Here is a 5,955-nt window from a genome sequence, read left to right as displayed (position 1 = left end):
CGCGCGCCTCTAGCTGCCGCCCGGCGCCGACTGGGCTGCCCAGGTACCCAGCTCCCCAGGTGTGCGCCCGCCCCCCGCGCGACGTCATTTCCGCGGAGAGCCCCGCCCCACCGGCCCCGCCCGTGCCCATCCTCCCAGGTCCCGTGTAGACTGACAGCTGGCACCCACTGAGGGATTTTTTGTCCTCCCTGGGGTCCACGAAACGCGAGAAGGGGCTGGCGCCTGCTTTTTTGTTTTGCTCTTTTGTTTTTAAGATAATTGTAGTCACGGGCAGTTGTAAAAGATAATATACATTTTCCAATTTCCCAATGGTAACAATTTGCAAAATTTAAAATATAACCTCACAACTAAGATATTTTTACACGACCCACAGATTGGAATCACGTGTCCCCAGTTGTCCTAGCACTTATTTTCGTGGATGTTAAATTGTTCAAATTTCCCACCTGTTCAGATTCAGATGCCGTGCACCATCCCATTGTCATCCACTCCATTCTGACTCTTGGTGAGCCTACACTGAGTTCCCCATCTTGTAAGTATTTATGGGAGTTGATAGCCTCAACTTTCTTCTCTGGAGAGGCTGGTGGGTTTGAAATGCTGACCTTAGAACATGTCAGAGCCACCAGAGATCATGAATATTTCTGTCACCACAAAGATCCCTCCTGTGGCCCCTAGAAACTTGAACACCTGCTCCACACACAAGCCCTGGCAACTGGGAATCTTTCCCTCCATTTCTAAAAAATTGTATTGATCTTTTGATTGGGGCCTTTACAGATATTATACAATCCATAAATCAATTACAGCAAGCAAACTTGTACAGATGCTGCCATCATCATTTCCAAAAGATTTTCTTTCTGTTTGAGCCCCTTGGTATCAATTCCTCTTTATTCCTTCCCTCTCTCACCCTACAACCCATGTGAACCCTTAATAATATATATGGTATAAATATATATATTTCAAATTTTACACCATCTGATATATCCCTTCACCCACAAGGCTGTTCAAACGTGTTAGAAAATAGAGTCATGCATGTATAACCTTTTAACAACCTGTGATAAGCAGATGAAATAAACTTGCTTACTGAAAGTGAGGATTGGAAGCACTCGCTGATGAAGATCAAGGATGGCAGCCTTTGGTGTGGATCACAACTCAGTGTAAAGAAGACTCAACGCCTCACAACTGGACCAGTAGGTAGGCAGCCTGATGATAAATGGAGAAAAGGTTGACTTTTTCAAGGATTTCATCTTGCTTGGATTCACAATCAATGCTCATGGAGGCAGCAGTCAAGAGATCAAAGGACACATTGCATTTGGTAAACCTGCCACCTCAGACCTCTTTAAGATATTGAAAAGCAAGGATGCTACTTTGAGGAGGAAGGGACACCTGACCCAAGCCATGTTATTTTTAATTTCCTAATGTGAAAGTTGGATATTGAATAAGGAAGAGCGAGAATTGATACTTGTGAACTAGAGTGCTTGTGGAGACTATTGAAAGTACCATGGACTGCCAGAGGGATGAGCAAATCTCTCTTGGTACAGCCAAAATCCTCCTTAGAAGTGAGGATGGCAAGACTCTGTCGTTTGTGCTTTGGACATGTTCTCAGGAGAGATCAGTCCCCGGAGAAGGACAGCATGCTTGGTCACGCAGGAGGACAGTGAGAAAGAGGAAGGCCCTCAGCAAAATGGGTTGACACTGTGACCACAAAAATGGGCTCAACCATAGCAATTGTGAGGATGGTGATGGGTCAGAAAGTGTGTGCCGTCCTGTGGTCCACGGGCTGCTATGCGGTGGGGCCCACTCAATGGCTCCTAACGGCAACCAAGAACTACTGTCTCAAAAGCTCACAGGAGCAGCTCTATGCTCCGCTGCAGGTCGCCAAGTTGGAATTGACTCGGTGGCAGTGAGTTTTTGAGCTTTCCTTTATCTGTAGAACTGGTTGCTTGAGGAGGAAAGGTGTTTTTCCGCCTTTGGGAGTGGGGTAGGAAATCCCTGCTGGAGAGCACTTTGCTCTTCACAAAGGTTAAGGAGCGCTAGTGGTGTCATGGGCTCTGCTGGGAAAGATGAGACTTTCTACTCCTGTAAAGAGTTACGGGCTCAGAAGCTCACAGGGACAGTTCTACCGTGTCCTGTGGGATCCTTATGAGTCTGAATTGACTCAATAGCAGTGACTCTGAGACTACTAGAAAAAGTTGGTCAGACTGGGGTCAGAGATCAAGCAGCGTAATAATACACTTCCATGCCTTAAAAACACTCATTTCTGTAAAGCTCTGTAAGAAGGCTTTTTCTTGGTCAAAGTGAGAGTGGAGAAATAAACACAAGAGCATTTCAGTAGAATTTAACTCTGTTTTGTGTGTTTAAAACATCTCACTGTCATCGAGTTGTGGGGACTCGTAGCAATCCTATATGACAGGGAGAACTGCCCCGGGGGGTTCTGGGATTGTAACTCTTCATGGAGGAGATAGCTCCTGTAGAGCAGCTGGTGGTTGTGCAAAGGACAAAGAAGGCCATTTTAACGGGAAGCCTCAAGCTTAGCTTCTGGAGGCTTTATCTTCCTCTGGGCAAATGGTAATGGCTATTTTATAGCCAACACCTCAGCCACACCCCTGATTTATGGGAGCGCCTGCCTCAGTAAACAGCGCTCAGTCACTGGGCCTGTTGACACCACTGTACATTGCAGCCCTTGCTTGGGGGCTTCTTAGGAGACCAGATATCAAACACAGAATCAAAATTTCCTGAGGAGACAAAGTTTTTTCTTAACCTGTTTATAGCTAAGAGAGAGAGAAAGAATCAAGTCAATTGCTCTTGAGTTGATCCCAACTCATATTTGCCCCCATGTATTACAGGGCCAACTGAGCAAAAACCCACAGGGGGTTCATGCCTGAGATCTTTATCAAAGTAGATTGCCAGGCCTTTCTTCTGAGGCATCTCCAAGTGGATTTGAACATCTGTCCTTTCAGGCAGCTAAATTGCTTACAGTGTGTCCCATGCAGGGACTACGATGTAAGCCGACACTAAAAATAATTGGCATGTTGACTATAAGGACAACAGAAAGTAAACACAAACTTGTTGGGAGAAGAGGGAAGGAGATAAATAAATGGACCAGAAAATTCATCTCCCAGGTTCAACTGTCTCTCAGAGCTCACTCTAGGCTGTAAGCATAAGTTCCCAAACATTTGGCCCATCGCCCACTTTGTAGGGGGAAAAAAACCAAAAGCTACTCAGGACCCCCTTGGCAAGAAAACGTTTGTACTGTGTTCCATGATCCAGGTAAAGTGTAGGCACCTGGTCTGCTCCAGCGCACCCAGGGGCGGGCGAATCGCCCCCTTTGGGAACCACTACTGCAGAATCTCACTTGCACGCACATTTCAGCTGTGGGTGACTAACCCACACCAGGCCAGTAATAAAACACTCCGATTTCATTTCTTTAATCATCTGTCTGCTTCACTTGACAAATATTTATGGCGTGTCTACTGTAGGATCTGGGCTCTCGAACTAGAGTCCAGGCGGACCGTGGTAGTGGATGCCCAACTGCGGTGGGGACCAGGACAAAGGCCACGGTGGGGGCCAGGACTAAGACCACAGCCAGGGCTCAGAGAACCTGGCTTGGAGCCCCAGCTCCTCGGCAGACTGCTCCCTAGGAAGGTCACTATACTCTCTCCAAACTGTGATTTCCCAATCTGTAGAAAGGAAACATGTTCCCAGGCTGAGAGTTTGAAGGCAAGGTGCTGAGCCCTCGGGGAAGACAGGCGTGCACTTGCTATGTTAATGACCACTTTGCTTTCACAGCCCCGGCAGGTGAGATTACCACTTCCCAGTATGAAATCTAAACCCACTGCCTTCCAGTTGATCCCGACTGCTAGTGACCGTGGACAAGGTTTCCGGGACTGTAACTTGACAGGAGCAGACAGCCTCTGCTGATCTTCCTAGCAGTTCGCAGCTTAATCCTAGCCCATAAGCCACGAGGGCTCCACTTCCATGAATAAAAGTACAGAATTTGAAGTTTTATTTTAACTAAAATCTAAGATACTAGTCCATTCATGAAAATTAGTACGTGAATAATACCAAACGCCCACTCCACCTACTGCCATTGAGTCGATTCTGACTCATAGCAACCAAATCAGCTGCTGTCCATTCCTATCCATGTCAAACCCGGTGTGCGTCAGATTTACACTGTGCTCCATTGGGTTTTCAGATTGCTGAGTTGCTTTCCGGAAGGAAGGAGATCTCCCGGCCTTTCTTCTCAGGCACTTCCTGGAGGACTTGAACTTCCAAGTCCAAGCAGAGTGGGAGGAAAGTGGGAGACACCTCGTGATGCCAGCTGTTCGGAGATTTTAAACTCTTTTGAGTCTTTTTCCTTTTTGCCTTTTGCAAACCGGTGGCTCCGTTAGATAGGAGAATGCCTCAGGGTGGCCTCAGAGCGAAGTCAGCACCCCACCCTCTGCCTTAATCTGGTCCCCCATCCCTTAAATGTGGGGAGGGACACACGGAGCTGCAATTCCAGCCTCAGCCACGTGGTGGCAGCCTCCTGCTCTCTCTGCTCCTCCACAGTCTGGCTGTCAGAAAAAAAAAACTCAAACAGTGTGAGTAGCTAAAACAAAGGGAGAAATGATGAAGTAATAGAATTGAACAGAGGATTTCAAAAGACCGTTTACGAAGACAAAGTATAGTAAAATGTACAAAAATCTGAAGTTGGAAAACTCAAAGGGGGGAAACCCTTGTATTTCTCAAGCTGAACAAACTGAAGGAAAAAAAATGAGGCCTTGAGTTGCTATATTGAAGAATTACATGGGCAAAAGATTGAATGAAGCAGGAAGCACGGAAAGACAGTGGAAGACAGAAGTGGGAGTGGGAGTGCAGGCCTCGCCAAGCGCGCCAAGCCTTGGGCACAACGTAACCACATGGAGCAACTCATGGACAGAGAGGGCTACAGGACCGGCCCCAATCAGAGCCAAACATACCCCTACATAGAAGCAAGTGCTACAGAGAACAACACTTAACCTGCAGGTTGGGGAGAGGGGCCGGTCTGCCATGCCCACACAGAAGCAAACCAAGAAGCACAAAGAGAGCGTGAGGGACTAGAGCCCACACTGGCACACCAAGCCCTGAGGACGTCATCCCTGCAGGGAGCTGCTAAGGCACATGGAGGACTGTAGGGCCCACAACAGCTGGAGACATGATGTCCCCTCACTGGAGCATACCACGCATGACAGGACAATACTGGGGACACACTGCGGGGAGTGAGCCCCTCAGGGGCGAGAACCAAGAAGGGAACTAGAACTGATTAGCAAAGTGATCAGACACGAAATCAAGGTGCATTTGATAAATATTGGCTGACGGGAAGGCAAAAGTTGGAAACAACAAGGAATGAAGCGTAGTTCAAAACTCTGGCCTTAGTGATAGAAATGAAGTTGGAGATCTCATGATATCATTTTGTAAGACCAATGAAGTATTCATCACAAAGACTCTTTATCCACAATACAAACACCTACTATGCTCATGGATTTCTCCAGATGGAATACACAGAAACCAAATTGACTCCATCTGTGGGAAGAGACCATATCAGAGAAAATCAATATCAGCAGCTAAAGCCAGGCCTTGGGCCAACCAACTGTGGAAAATCTTGGAGAAGGTATTTTATGCTCACTAGTTATGTAGTTATGTTGGTAATTTATTCATCCCCGAGAGGGAAAAGAGTCTAAAAATGCTATATTCCATTATTATTCCATATAAAAATGCTATATTCCAAATTATATGGAATATAATTTGTTGAGAGTAGTCTGTATATACCATATAATTTGTCATTATATGTATATTTCCATATAATGCCAAATTATATAGAATATAATTTGTTGAGGGTAGTCTGTATACCATTGTAGTGTTGGAAAAACTCTTCATGATTTCAACATGCTTCACACATTACTCAGAAGCTGGCTCAGGAGAAAGTTTGTGCTTGCGAAT

This window comes from Tenrec ecaudatus, chromosome 2, assembly GCF_050624435.1.
Source record: "Tenrec ecaudatus isolate mTenEca1 chromosome 2, mTenEca1.hap1, whole genome shotgun sequence".
Classification (NCBI taxonomy): Eukaryota; Metazoa; Chordata; class Mammalia; order Afrosoricida; family Tenrecidae; genus Tenrec; species Tenrec ecaudatus.
This window is presented reverse-complemented; position numbering follows the sequence as displayed.